This window comes from Zingiber officinale, chromosome 5A, assembly GCF_018446385.1.
Source record: "Zingiber officinale cultivar Zhangliang chromosome 5A, Zo_v1.1, whole genome shotgun sequence".
NCBI classification, from domain to species: Eukaryota; Viridiplantae; Streptophyta; class Magnoliopsida; order Zingiberales; family Zingiberaceae; genus Zingiber; species Zingiber officinale.
In genome coordinates, this window is record NC_055994.1 from 51,037,792 (window position 1) to 51,053,506 (window position 15,715).

Sequence of the window (15,715 nt, forward strand, 5' to 3'; positions counted from 1 at the left end):
ACGTACAGAAGTTCACTTGTTCGTGGGATATCCTAGAGGAACGAAAGGTGGTTTGTTTTATAGTCCTAAAGATCATAAGGTCATTGTTAGCACCATTGCCCAATTTTTAGGAGAGGACTATGTAATGAACCACAAGCGCATGAGTAAAATTATTCTTGAGGAAATAAGAGAGGACACTTCTACTTTAGTACCAACCGTACAAGATGAGATACCACAAGTAGCTGCAACACGTGTCACAAATGATACACAATTACAGGTAGTGCCTCGTCGTAGTGGGAGGGTTGTTAGGCAACCTGATAGATTCATGTTTTTGGGAGAGTCTTCGGACTTGATCCCTGGTGAACATGTAGTTAATCCCTGGACATATGATGAAGCACTCCAAGATAAAGATGCAGCATCTTGGCAAAGTGCAATGAACTCTGAAATAGAATCTATGCATTCTAATCAGGTCTGGGAGCTTGTAGAACCACCAAATGGTGTAAAAGTAATTGGATGTAAATGGGTCTATAAAATGAAAAGAGGAATAGATGAGAAGGTGGAAACCATTAAAGCAAGGCTTGTTGCGAAGGGGCATACTCAGAAAGAGAGAATTGATTATGAGGAAACTTTTTCACCGGTAGCCATGCTTAAGTCTATCCTGATTCTTTTATCTATTGCTGCTCATATGGATTATGAGGTTTGGCAAATGGATGTCAAGATAGCTTTCCTTAACGGAGGTCTTGAAGAAAACATCTATATGAAGCAACCAGAAGGATTCATTGCAAAGGGCAAAGAGCATCTTGTATGTAAGTTCAATCTATCCATTTATGGACTGAAGCAAGCTTCGAGATCTTGGAACATCCGGTTTGATTAAGTAATCCAGTCTTATGGATTCATTCAGTGTTCGGATGAGTCTTGTGTATACAAGAAAAGTGACGGAAACGTGGTGGTATTTCTTGTACTATTCGTAGATGACATTTTGCTCATTGGCAATAATGTTAAAGTGTTGTCAGATGTAAGGGTATGGTTGTCCAAGAAGTTTGATATGAAGGACTTGGGAGAATGTGGACATATTCTTGGGATCAAAGTAATAAGGAATCATAAGAAAAGAATGTTATGCTTATCCCAAGCTTCATACAACGATATATCCAAGTTCGTTTTAGCATGCAAAACTCCAAGAAAGGTTTTCTACCTTTTCGGCATGGAGTACCTTTATCTAAAGGGATGTGCCCTAACACATCAAAGGAGATAAAGGAGATGAAGGTAGTTCCTTATGCTTCAGCTATAGGAAGCCTAATGTATGCGATGCTATGTACGAGACCGGATATCTGTTTTACCATGGGCATGGTTAGCAGATATCAAAGTAACCCAGGATCGGGACATTGGAGTACCGTAAAGCATATATTAAAGTACCTGAAAAGGACTAGAGATTATATGTAAGTTTACCATGCAGATGATTTGCTCCCTGTGGGTTATACGGATTTGGATTTCCAATTAGATAGGGACAGTAGTAAATCAACCTCAGGGTATGTGTTTACTTTGGGAGGTAGAGACATAGCATAGAGAAGTGTTAAGCAGAAATGCATTTCAGACGCCACCATGGAAGTTGAGTGTGTGGCAGCCTCTAAGGCAGCTAAAGAGTTGTATGGCTCAGAAATTTCTTGATGGACTTAGATGTGATTCCTGGTTTGCCCAAAGTTATCACAATTTATTGTGATAACAGTGGTGCAGTAGCAAACTTGAAGGAACTACAAGCCCATAAGGCAAGTAAAGATATTGAGCGTAAGTACCACCTGATACGAGACATCATAAAACGAGGAGAGGTTGTTGTCGCCAAGATTATATCAGCAGATAACATGACAGATCCTTTCACTAAGGCCCTTCCGACGAGAGCTTTTGATAGGCATGTTAAGGGGATGAGAATCAAATGTGTGGCAACATTTATGGTAGCATAGTCTTTTAGTATAAGTGAGAGATTGTTGGGATGTATACTATAAGCCTAGCTTTTGTATAAGCATCTATTTTGAAATGAGAATCACTTTGGTCATATGTTTGCATTTTATATTTATATATATGTCAATGCAGTTGTCTATTTAATTTATATTATAGATAACATGGTATGTGGTGCCACACAGAAGATCATGTTATCGGTTCCTTATAAATTATAAATAGTAACTCACAACCAAGATGGATAGGGGCAAACCATTGGAACGGTTGTAGTGTAATTTGGTATTAGTTTGTCTTGACTATAAAATTACACTAGTACACTATGTGTGTATTGAGCAGGACCATTTGAGGTTGTTTAATTTATACTGACTACACAAAAGAACAGAACCTCTGTTATTATGGATGTGCGTCCTCTTAATCCCTATATAATAACAAGCACGTATATTTAATATTTATTTCTTTAATTTATCAATGGGTGAGATTTATTTGTTAAATCAATAGGGGCTGATGAGTTGGGAGATAGTATTATTTATATGGTGAGTTGTTGATTATAGAAGGAATCTGTGTCCTAATTATTTAGGCTAATATGTTCCCTTGATAAACTCATAAGGATTATCATGTAAACCCTACAGGTGGACTTAATCTAACATGATAATAAAGTTGAGTGGTACTATTCTTGAAATCATATGTTAATTAATTGAATTGTTAGTAACTCATTTAATTAACGGGCATACGATATCTTAAACACAGGGAGATTAACACATTCATGATAAGTAGGAGCCCATATTGTAATATGGGATTGGTATGGGTTATTATTGATGGACTTGGGTTGGGTGTTTGGGCCGAACACAGGAAGCCCAAGCCCATCAGGAGGCCTAAACCAATTCCTCCTCTAGGTCCATGTTGGTGCCTCTATATAAAGTCTCGCATCCACCCATCCACAACTTGGTTTTGGTTTTGGTTTTTTCTACCTTCCTTGGGACGATGGCAAGGCTATTAAAGTAGTAGGTGGTGGCCCCAAAAACCTATTTTTCTTTCCCACAATTCTCTTCTCTCCTCCTAAGGCCGACGGCACACATCCTCCTCCTTGTGGCCAGTGCCCCTGTAAAGCCTGAAAAATTCCCGAATTTATTTTAGAATTATTCTATGATTTTTCTGGAATTTTTAGATATTTTTTCGGAATTTTCCGAGTAGCGGAAGTAGCAAAAATAATTAGAACCGCAAAATAGCTTAGGCGGGAATCGAACTCGAGACCTATGGTGTAAGGGATAATGCTAGTAACCAGTTGAACCCAGCAGGGCCGTGCTGAAAGAAGAGGGAATCGATTATATTTATAATTGATTTTGGATGAAATAATTAGTAAATATAAATAAGGATTTAAGTGAGAAGTTTAGATTATTTCTCACCGTAGCTCTTCCTCACCCGAAACCTAAAATCGCCGCACCTTTTCTTCTTCCCCTCTTCCTCACGCACGGCACACCAAGCTAAGGGTCAAGGGAACATCTTCCGGCGACGACTCCAACACGAAAAAGGTTCTTCTCCCCGAGAGGAACGCGAGGACGTAAGCGGTTCGTCGAACGGAGCAGTTTTCCGGAAAACCTAGCGGTTAGAATCGTAAGAAAACCTTGCGATTGAGGTAAGAAACCCCTCACCTGCAGTATAATTGCTCTCGCTTGTTATTTTTGGTGTTAGTTCAGTAGTTCTACAGTTTTCAGTTTTAGGGTGTGCGTTTAGTGCACACCAAGCATTCGGTAGAATGCCTAGTTCAGAAGAATGCACCAGTAGGCGTCCTAACAGTATGTAAAATGTACTAGAAACATTTTATTCAGTTTATTATCAGTTATTACAGCTATATGGATCAGATATCCATTGGGTGGGCTCCCACAGTAGCCTCTAGGTTCAAATAACCTAGAACAGCAAAGTAAAATAAAACAGTATTCAGTATTTTACTTTTATTCAGTTGGCACTGTACTTGGATCAGATATCCATGGGCTGGACTCCCACAGTCGTCCCTAGGTTCAGATAACCTAGTAACCCTGCTGGATTCGGAACTTGCAATCCCGGGTCTCGTAGGGATGCGCGCACAGTAAGTACAGTTGCCAGGGCCCCAGCAACATGTTTAGTATTTTCATCTATTATTATATATAGTTTTCCAAATATGTAATCAGTGATGGAAACACTAACTTAGTTTCAGTTTCAGTTAATTATCTCAGTTAAGTTCATGATTTGAGTTCATGACCAGTTAGATGTATATGCATGACTAGTTCAGTATTCATGTTTAGTTTCAGATACAGTATGCTATGCTCAGCTTGTTTGTATGCCATGAACAGTTCAGTACATGTTTGTATGCCATGCCATGTTGTCACGCTCAGTTCAGTTTTCAAACAGCATGTTTTAAAAACATAATCGCATCGTTGCATGTTTTTGTGAGGTAGATGGTTTCTTACTAAGCTCTTTAGCTTACAGGTACTACTTTTCTTATACTGCAGATACAGGTAAAAGAAAAGTGGACTAACGGAGGCTGGAGGACAATGCTATGGAGGTGTGTGTGTGCAAGGGGTTTGGAATAAAGATCCTAGGGGTCGAAACAGTTTAATTCCAGCATTCACGTTGTTAGTTTATTTATGGTTTAGTCCTTAGCTGGTTAAATGTTTTAATCCAGTAAAACTATGTACTATTCAGTTTATCCAGTTTAGGACGCATGTAGGTTAATGTTAAATTGTTTTACATGTATCTAGAACCTATGTCTATGAGTTGTGGTGCGTTCCAGTGCCTGAAAGTTCTAAAATCAGAAACTCTGATTTCATATCAGAGTTGGATCGGTCTGTCGACCGATCCGTTGCAGTATCAGGGTCCTGGATCGGTCAGCCGACCGAACCAGAGGCATACAGTATGCTACTGTATGCTATCTGATCGGTCGTCCGACCGATCCAGCACCGAACAGAGAGCATCCCCGCGTCTCCAGGTGCCTGGATCGGTCTGGAGACCGATCCAGACACACCTGGATCGGTCTTGCCGACCGATCCAGCCTCTTTTGGATCGGTCCGCAGACCGATCCAGCAGGGCACAGAATCGTAGCAAGCTTGGTCGATCCGTAGATCGATCAGCAGCTAGCTGGGAAGTTAGTTCTGAGTTCCTAGCTCAGATGGGAGGTCAAGTATCCTCCTTAGCACATGTACACCAACCGGAAAGGGGCTTGAATCCTTCCTTATAACAGCATGAGTGTATCAGTTGTCTGATTAACCGAGTTAGTTAGTGAAATTTTATTTTACCCAGTTTTCCGCACAGTACGGCACAGTAGCTACAGTAGTTAATGTAGCGATTCGGCTCACAGCCTAGTACCCAGGAGTCGGGTCGTTACAGAGTGGTATCAGAGCAAGTTCCTTACTTCCTACACACACATCAGCATTGTGCCTACAGCTTCCAAGTAAGAACATCTCTTACCCAGTTTTGTTTCAGCTTTCATATCAGTTATATGTGCTGTCATGTTTGCTTTCATGTTGGTAGTTAATTAATTCATGTTTACAATGATAGTATTTAACATGTTACCAGTAGTTAACTAAAACATGATAGCCTAGTTATATATATGTGTTCTCTGCTATTTAGAAAATGGTACGAGGACGTCCAGCTAAGAAAGCATCAGCGGCTGAGCCCCAGCATGAGGCAGGTAGTTCAGTGCCTCCCCCAGACCTTACAGCACCAGAAGCAGCTAGCTGAACAACAGCAGGAGATAGCCTCCTTAAAGGCTAACCAGACTACTCCCCAGTCCTCGATCGAACCTCACGACTCCGGTAATCACGAGGTAGTACCGGCTCGACTGCGATGCAGACCAGTAGCTGGCGAGGGGGCTAAGAGAGAATCTTACCTTATCCGGTGGCAAAGAATTAAGCGAGAACTTCTCGGGCACCGGTGAACCATGGGATGCTCGGGCATGGTTTAAAACACTGGAAAGCACGATGGAGTTTCTAGGCGGCGAGCACGAAAGGTGAAGTGTGCCTCCTACATTTAACAGGAGACGCACGCATGTGGTGGGAGCGAAGTGGCCAGTAAACCAGATGACATGGGCCAACTTCGAGAAAGAATTCTTCGAGGAATTCTTTCACATGCAAGTCACGAACCGACACTATGACGAGTTTACAGAATTTCGTCAGGGCAACCTATCAGTTCAGGAAGCCGTGAAGAAATTCAACAGGTTGGTCCGTCTGTGTCCAGAACTAGTCAGCACAGAGAAGGAACGAGTACGCTTGATGCTGAAGATGCTCAGACCAGAGATCGCAATGAATGTGGCTGGTGGCGTTCATAGGCCACAAACCACAGAGGAGCTAGTGAGTAGTGCTCTGATCACCGAGCACTATCAGCACAGCATCACCCAGCAGAAGCAGGTTTCCACAGAGCCCAAGGGACAAGCTAGCTCAGGTACTCAGTAGAAACAACAGGGACATTGCTCCAACTGGAAGGGGAAACGCAAGGCAAGCAGTGACCCAAAAGGAGGACCAACTGGAAAACATTCCAGACATCCCAAATGTGCTACTTGTGGGAAACATCATCCAGGAGTTTGCCGCAAGGGTACGCGAGGTTGTTTTGAATGTGGGCGGGAAGGGCACATGCTAGCGATGCCGAACAAGACGATCTTCCTCGCCTCGGCGGATACATGGAGCTCGGCGGTAGCCTACACGATGTATGCGACCTTAGATGGTCCATGATCGGTCGGGCGATTAAAGCCCCACGGCTAACACAAATGCGGGATTTTCTCACGACCAGAGGGCGTAGAAAATGCCTCGGCGGTTGTCACAGTCGAATCGTATTTCTGACATAATGCAACTGTCTTATTTGATACTGGGGCAACCCACTCTTATGTATCCAGGGCATTTGCCGAGAAATTAGCAACACCTCCAGAGGTACTCAATAGTCAGTTTCTGACAACACTACCCTCAGGAGACATTATGGCATCTACACACTGGCTCAGAGCAGTGCCAGTCATTATAGCAGACAGAGAACTTTTTGGTGATCTGATAGTGCTAGAAATGACTGACTACGATGTCATCTTTGGAATGGATTTTCTGATCAGATACGGCGCTTCTATAGAGTGCCGTAAACAGAAGGTCATATTCCAACCTGAAGCAGGAGTACAGTTTGAGTACATGGGAAAATCAAAGAGAAAAGCCAGGAAGTTTCTCACAGCATTGAAAGCACAGCAGCTAATGGATTCAGGATGCATGGGATTTTTAGCAAATGTAGTCAACACCGACCAGGACAAGAACCAACATCTATCAGAGGTTCGAGTCGTTTGTGACTACCCAGCAGTCTTCCCTGAAGAGCTACCAGGCTTAGCACCAGACAGGGAGATTGAATTTGAGATAGAGCTCATTCTCGGCACAAATCAAATCTCCAAGGCACCGTACCGCATGGCTCCAGCAGAACTGAAGGAACTTCAGGAGCAATTACAGGAGCTTCTTGACAAGGGTTTCATACGCCCTAGTCACTCACCATGGGGAGCACCTGTGCTGTTCGTGAAGAAGAAGGATAGAAGCATGCGCCTATGCATAGACTACCGTGCCTTGAACCAGGTCACAATTAAAAACAGGTACCCTCTCCCCAGGATAGATGACCTGTTTGACCAGCTAAAGGGAGCCACAGTGTTCTCTAAAATTGACCTCAGATCAGGATATCACCAGGTTAGAGTCAAGGAAGGTGATATACCTAAAACATCTTTCAGGACGAGATACGGACATTATGAGTTCGTAGTCATGCCTTTCGGCATGACAAATGCACCAGCTACTTTCATGGACCTCATGAACAGAGTATTCAGAGAATACTTAGACAAGTTTGTCATCGTGTTCATCGATGACATTCTTATCTATTCAGGCACTCAGGAGGACCATGCAGAGCATCTGAAGACGGTTTTGCATATCCTTCAGCAGAACCAGCTGTACGCCAAATTCACGAAATGTGAATTTTGGCTAGACCAAGTAGCCTTTCTCGGTCACATCATCTCCAAAGATGGTGTTATGGTAGATCCGAAGATAGGCGGTAAGTCGGAAGAGACCGAGCGCGGTGAAATCGAAGCTTTACGGGATTAGCGAGGCTACTGAAATCGTGAGGACTTCTCGGGATAGCCTCCCCAGCGACTCTCACCGGAAGAACAAGAAATTTCGGTTGACAGAGGACTGCGAGAACAGAACTAAAGCGGAGATTGACGGTGCTCTATTTTAACTATACCAGAAAACACAGACAGCTTCGACATCTACAGTGGCGCCTCTAAATTGGGATTAGGAGCAGTATTGATGCAGCGGGCAAGGTGATCGCCTATGCCTCCGGACAACTCAAGGATTATGAGAGGAACTATCCTACTCACGACCTTGAGCTTGCGGCAGTGTGTTTGCTCTCAAGATTTGGAGACATTATTTATGCGGAGCTCGGTCAGTATAGATCATCAAAGTCTGAAGTATTTCTTTACTCGGAAGGATCTGAATATGCGACAGTATGAGATGGTTAGAGGGTCGAGGATTATGACATAGATATCCTCTACCATCGGAAAGCTAATAAGGTAGCAGACGCACTTAGAAGTCCAGTGCCACCTTATTATCTTTGGCAACTATGTCACCACCCCTAAGGAAAGAGATTACGACTTTTAGTCTCGAGCTTATAGTCGGGCAGCTTTCCACTATGTCCTTAGCATCTACCTTGCTTGATGATATCCAGCCAGCAGGATCACGAAATCGAGAAAATCAAGCAAGGCTAGCGAATCGAAAATGGAGAGTTGAGTGTCGCGGTGGGGTAGTGTCTTGTGGTGAGACTTTGTGTTCCGGACCGGGAGGAACTACAGAGATACTAGGCGAGGCTCACAGGACTCCTATGCGATGCATCTGGTTCCACCAAAATGTATCGGGATCTAAAGCGATTTTGGTGGCACAGGATGAGCGAGATATCGCGAATCGTCAACATCTGTCTAACTGTCGAGAGGTTAAGGCGTAACATCGAACGAGGAGTTCTGCGATCCAGTTCGAGAATGGAAGTGGGAGGATATCTCTATGGACTTCATAGTGGGATTACCCGAACCACGAATGGTTTTGACTGGGTAATAGTCGACAGGTTGACTAAATCGGCCCACTTCTTAGCTATCGAATATCCTATTCCATGGAGCAGCTAGCTCGATTGTATCTCAAGGAGATTGTCGGTGCATGGAGTCCCACGAACCATTATATCGAGAGACGAGATTTACATCACACTTCGGAAGTGTGCGATCGACTATGGGCACCGCTAAAATTTAGCACTTTCCATCCTCGAGACGGATGGTCGAGAGCGAGTAAATCGGTACTCGAAGATATGCTCCGAGCTTGTGCCCTAGATTTCAAAGGAAGTTGGTGCAAATATCCGAGTCTAGCAGAATTTGCATACAACAACAGTTATCGTGCCACTATCGGCATGGCACCTTATGAGGCACTCTATGGGCGGAGGTGCAGATCACCAATCTGTTGGTATGAGAGTGGTGAGCAGAAGGAACTAGAGCTTGAGCGGATCTAGTAGCGATACCACAATACAGTTCGCGGAGGATAGAGGCGACCTGAGGCCGTCGGAAGAGCTATCCGATACACGCGAGACCCTAGAGTTTTCGATTGGGGATCGATTTTCCTCGAGTAGCTCCATGAAGGAGTCATGCGTTTTGGGAAGAAGGGCAAGCTAGCTCCGGATATGTGGGACCATACCTTATCACGAAGAGGGTGGGCAAGGTAGCATATGAGCTAGAGCTACCTCAGGAGATGTCAGCTGTCCACAACGTATTTCATGTCTCCATGCTGAAGAAGCATATTCCAGACGCCACCCAGGTGATTGAGCCCCAGTTGGTACAGGTCCGTGATGATCTCAGCTATGACAGTCGACCTATTCAGATAATAGACCGAGCAGTAAAGAAATTACGGAACAAGGAAGTACCATTAGTCAAAGTCATTGGCAAAATCACACAGCAGAAGAGGCGACTTGGGAGACAGAAGCCAGAATTGTTTTAAGTTCGGGGATGAACTTTTTATAAGGTATGGGGGATTGTAAAGCCCGAAAAATTCCCGAATTTATTTTAGAATTATTCTATGATTTTTCTGGAATTTTTAGATATTTTTTCGGAATTTTCCGAGTAGCGGAAGTAGCAAAAATAATTAGAACCGCAAAATAGCTTAGGCGGGAATCGAACTCGAGACCTATGGTGTAAGGGATAATGCTAGTAACCAGTTGAACCCAGCAGGGCCGTGCTGAAAGAGGGAATCAATTATATTTTTAATTGATTTTGGATGAATTAATTAGTAAATATAAATAAGGATTTAAGTGAAAAGTTTAGATTATTTCTCACCGTAGCTTTTCCTCACCCGAAACCTAAAACCGGCGCACCTTTTCTTCTTCCCCTCTTCCTCACGCACGGCACACCAAGCTAAGGGTCAAGGGAACATCTTCCGGCGACGACTCCAACACGAAAAAGGTTCTTCTCCGCGAGAGGAACGCGAGGACGTAAGCGGTTCGTTGAACGGAGCAGTTTTTCGGAAAACCTAGCGGTTAGAATCGTAAGAAAACCTTGCGATTGAGGTAAGAAACCCCTCACCTGCAGTATAATTTCTCTCGCTTGTTAGTTTTGGCGTTAGTTCAGTAGTTCCACAGTTTTCAGTTTTAGGGTGTACGTTTAGTGCACACCAAGCATTCGGTAGAATGCCTAGTTCAGAAGAATGCACCAGTAGGCGTCCTAACAGTATGTAAAATGTACTAGAAACATTTTATTCAGTTTATTATCAGTTATTACAGCTATATGGATCAGATATCCATTGGGTGGGCTCCCACAGTAGCCTCTAGGTTCAGATAACCTAGAACAGCAAAGTAAAATAAAACAGTATTCAGTATTTTACTTTTATTCAGTTGGCACTGTACTTGGATCAGATATCCATGGGCTGGACTCCCACAGTCGTCCCTAGGTTCAGATAACCCTGCTGGATTCGGAACTTGCAATCCCGGGTCTCGTAGGGATGCGCACACAGTAAGTACAGTTGCCAGGGCCTAGCAACATGTTTAGTATTTTCATCTATTATTATATATAGTTTTCCAAATATGTAATCAGTGATGGAAACACTAACTTAGTTTCAGTTTCAGTTAATTATCTCAGTTAAGTTCATGATTTGAGTTCATGACCAGTTAGATGTATATGCATGACTAGTTCAGTATTCATGTTTAGTTTCAGATACAGTATGCTATGCTCAGCTTGTTTGTATGCCATGAACAGTTCAGTACATGTTTGTATGCCATGCCATGTTGTCACGCTCAGTTCAGTTTTCAAACAGCATGTTTTAAAAACATAATCGCATCGTTGCATGTTTTTGTGAGGTAGATGGTTTCTTACTAAGCTCTTTAGCTTACAGGTACTACTTTTCTTATACTGCAGATAAAGAAAAGTGGAGGCTGGAGGACAATGCTATGGAGGTGTGTGTGTGCAAGGGGTTTGGAATAAAGATCCTAGGGGTCGAAACAGTTTAATTCCAGCATTCACGTTGTTAGTTTATTTATGGTTTAGTCCTTAGCTGGTTAAATGTTTTAATCCAGTAAAACTATGTACTATTCAGTTTATCCAGTTTAGGACGCATGTAGGTTAATGTTAAATTGTTTTACATGTATCTAGAACCTATGTCTATGAGTTGTGGTGCGTTCCAGTGCCTGAAAGTTCTAAAATCAGAAACTCTGATTTCATATCAGAGTTGGATCGGTCTGTCGACCGATCCGTTGCAGTATCAGGGTCCTGGATCGGTCAGCCGACCGAACCAGAGGCATACAGTATGCTACTGTATGCTATCTGATCGGTCGTCCGACCGATCCAGTACCGAACAGAGAGCATCCCCGCGTCTCCAAGTGCCTGGATCGGTCTTGCCGACCGATCCAGCCTCTTTTGGATCGGTCCGCAGACCGATCCAGCAGGGCACAGAATCGTAGCAAGCTTGGTCGATCCGTAGATCGATCTGTAGCTAGCTGGGAAGTTAGTTCTGAGTTCCTAGCTCAGATGGGAGGTCAAGTATCCTCCTTAGCACATGTACACCAACCGGAAAGGGGCTTGAATCCTTCCTTATAACAGCATGAGTGTATCAGTTGTCTGATTAACCGAGTTAGTTAGTGAAATTTTATTTTACCCAGTTGTCCGCACAGTACGGCACAGTAGCTACAGTAGTTAATGTAGCGATTCGGCTCACAGCCTAGTACCCAGGAGTCGGGTCGTTACAGCCCCTCACCTCCTCCGTCCTTGTGGTCGGCGCCCCTCCCCTCCTCCTTGCTTAGGGTCGGCGCCCCCTTCCTCCTTTCTTAGGGTCGATGCCCCCTTCTCCCGTGGTGGGCGGCGGCTTGAAGAAGAGGAAGAAGAGGAAGAAAAGGAAGAAGAGGAGAAGGTGCCCCATCCTAGAGATTTCTTGGTGGCCGGCGGTTTGGATCCAAAGAGAAGAAGGGTAGTTTTGTCTTAGTAGATCATCGCCCACACAACGTCCAAGAAGAGGAAAGGAATATGGCAGAAGATCAAGAGGTCTTTAGCTATGAAAAAAGGTACAACTAGTTCTTTAATTTCGCTGCGTAATTAGTTTAGTTTTCTTCGTATCGATTTTGAATAACAACACAAGAGGCCAGCGATCTTGTACTTCGATCAAGGAGTGCTTTGATCCGTTAAGACCTTGCTTGATTGATCAAACACATGCCTGATCGAACATGCGGGTTGCTAAGAAAAGTTCTGTACTTGTACAATTTTTGTACAGGAAAATTTAAACAGAACGGAATTTCAGCGCCTTCAGGCTCTCCATTGAGTTTAATTCCCTTGTCATTAGCGATCACTTAGGATTCACCCAAGGTTAGTCCATATCTTAGCTCAATTATATTACAATGTTCAATTGGATTAGTCTTAGGGTTCCCTAGAAAAAAAACTTGGAGTTCTTGAAGAAGAACTAGCCACTTCTGTTATTTGATTGCCAAGCACCTTCAAGTGTTTCTGAGTATTTGCCATTCTTACATTGAGTTGTTTGATTTCATTCTTCATCTCCAATTGAGTAGCCTATATTTCTTCAAAGAGCTTCTGTATTATCAAAGGTTGGTGGTTTTGTTGATAGCCAGAAGACTGCCCTCCTTGATCTTGATTGTTGCGATTGGAGAAATTCAAATGATTCCTCCATCAGAGATTGTAAGTGTTTAAACATAGGTTAATGGGACTTGCATTAAATTTGTCAATTGCATCCACTTATTTGATCTAAGTCAATTGTGCAATTATGTCTCCTAGTTGCAAGCTTCTTTTGTGTACTCTGAATCCCCGCATATTTCACAAGTTGTAATAGTTGCATTCCCCAAATTTGCATTCATCAAGTCAAATCTTTTTATTATGGCACCATCTTTGCATAAATTAAATTCAAAACATCTACATCATATTTTCTAGGAATTTTGATTGGGTTGCCGCTACACTATGATGCCCATGAATGATGGTTTAGTGCTACACTTTCAATAATCTCTTCTACTTCATCAAGTCCTTTGTTCATTAGTAATCCACCAATTGTAGAGTCTAAGAACAACTTGGTTTGATAATTAATACCATTGTAGAAAGTGTGTATCACAAGCCATTTTTCCAATCCATGATGGAGGCATAATCTTAGCATTCCTTTGAACTCATCCCAAGCTTTAAATAAGGATTCACCTTCATTTTGCCTAAAGCTTCCAATAAGATTTCTCATATGAGTTATTTTACTTGGAGGATAGAACTTCCCCAAGAATCTTTGTTTGACTGCTCCCATGTAGTTATACTATTGGCAGGCAAAGAATAAAGCTAAACTTTTGCTCTGCCCGTCAAAGAAAAACCAAACAGAAGCAATCTTATAACTTCGACTAAAATGCCCTTCATCTTCATGATGTTACATATTTCATAGAAAGTTTCCAAGTGTTACACCATAAAAATTACAGAAGGTTTGATTTCAAAGTTGTTAGCCTCAATAGGAGGTCTAGTGATGCTAGACTTGAGGCCCCATGCATAAGGTGTTGTGTAGTCTTTTAAAGTATTGTTTGTCATTACTAATTGTGTTTGTTCTTTGCAATACAAAAATACAGAATTTAAAAGAAGAAAATAAATGAAAAATTAAGAAAGAAAATTGAATTGCAAGATATTTTCAAAATGAATAAATATAAATTTTTATTAATAAAAAGAAAAGTATTTTGAGTAACTAAATCACTTATTAACTAATATTAATCATAAATAATCTCTAGTAATAGCGTCAAAAACTTGTTATCTCATTGTAAGTGCATGGTTAATTTGTCATGTAATAAAAAGTCGATCCATGGGAAGTATTGATTAAGCACTAGTCAAGTTCACAAAATAAGTTATCTAAATTATCCAGACTTGTGACAACACTTGAGAACTAAAGATTGAGAGATTGAAAGAGAGAGAGAGAGAGAGAGAGAGTTGAGAGGGACTTGAGAGAGAAAGAAGTGAGTGCAAGTGAGTGAAGAGAGGAGATGGAATTAGGGGAGTGATTCTAGGATTTTAGTTTCACTATGATGCTAGTTAATGTCTCTATGAATTGTTCATTTTCTTACATCTATTCATACATTCTTGTAGGGATTCTAACCAAATTATCAACATGGTCCCGTGATAGTTACACCAAAGTGTTTACACTAATTTCCAATGTCATTAAGTAAAGAAGTAACTCTAAAAAGTTCAGTTAAAGGAATACCCTCTGTCATTAAGGGTCCCATGGTCATATAATCTCTAGAGTTTTCTCAATTACTTTCTAACATTAAATTAATACTATTAAGTAAAGAAGTAAAATAAAAGTCTAGTCAAAGGGATCCCCTCTATTACTAAGGGCCCCCAGTCATATAATCTCTAAATGGTATAAGTCACTTCTTAACATTAAGTTGGGGAAACCCATTAAACTCTAATTAGTTAATCCCTTATAGAAAATAAACCCCCATTTCATGACGATACTCTAAAAAGTCTAGTTAAAGGGATACCCTCTATCACTACTGACTCCTAGTCATACAATCCAAAGCATCTCCTCTATGTGGTGATCAATCCTTTACATGTAAATGCATATACCATGCACATTTTATCAAACATAAACAAATCACAACACAATAGAACAAGTCATAAACATATCATTGAACAAGGGAATAAGCAAATTTGTAGTTTATACATCAACATCACATCATAATTACTCTCTACATCTTATATCTAGAGAATCTACTCTATGAAGAAGGTATAATAAACAAAGACATGAAATAAAATTTTCTTAAAACCTAAAACTGAGAATAGAATAGAAGAAATGCTTAGCAAGGAGATTGTCATTATTTTCGGGATGTTTCTTTACTCCAAATGAGGACAGATAGTCATGATGGCTCTTAGATGAGTTTATAGGGTTTCCCTCAAGGGGAGAACCCTTCCCCAAGGAAAGGAATGAAGCCCTAAACCCCAGATGATGTCAAAAGAGGAGAAAATCCCCTTTTATAACTAGGAGACATGGCCCCGACTCCACACCACATGACTGTGCCTGAGGGGCATAGTCGTGCCTTGTAGAGCACAGGTAAGTTGGTATGATCGGACAGTGGGATCTTTAGAAAAAAGGAGGCGTGGTCTGCCCATGGAGTCTGCTCAAATAAGCACATCCATGCCCCTTAGATGCGACCTCGGTATTGGTCCTACTGGAAAAGACACGACCATGCTTATGGGCACGGCCCCAACGTGGGTTTATCTAGAGAGAGAGAGAGAGATGGTCATGTCATAGGTTCTATTGGGCCTGACTTTGGGAGC

General features: G+C 42.0%; 1 non-coding gene across 1 annotated transcript; it reads left to right on the plus strand.

Moving 5' to 3' along the window:
• The first annotated feature begins 13,542 nt into the window (after positions 1-13,542).
• On the plus strand, positions 13,543-13,649 carry LOC121983519. Its single transcript, XR_006112565.1, has one exon. It is a non-coding gene; the product is annotated as a small nucleolar RNA R71 (small nucleolar RNA).
• The last annotated feature ends 2,066 nt before the right edge of the window (positions 13,650-15,715 follow it).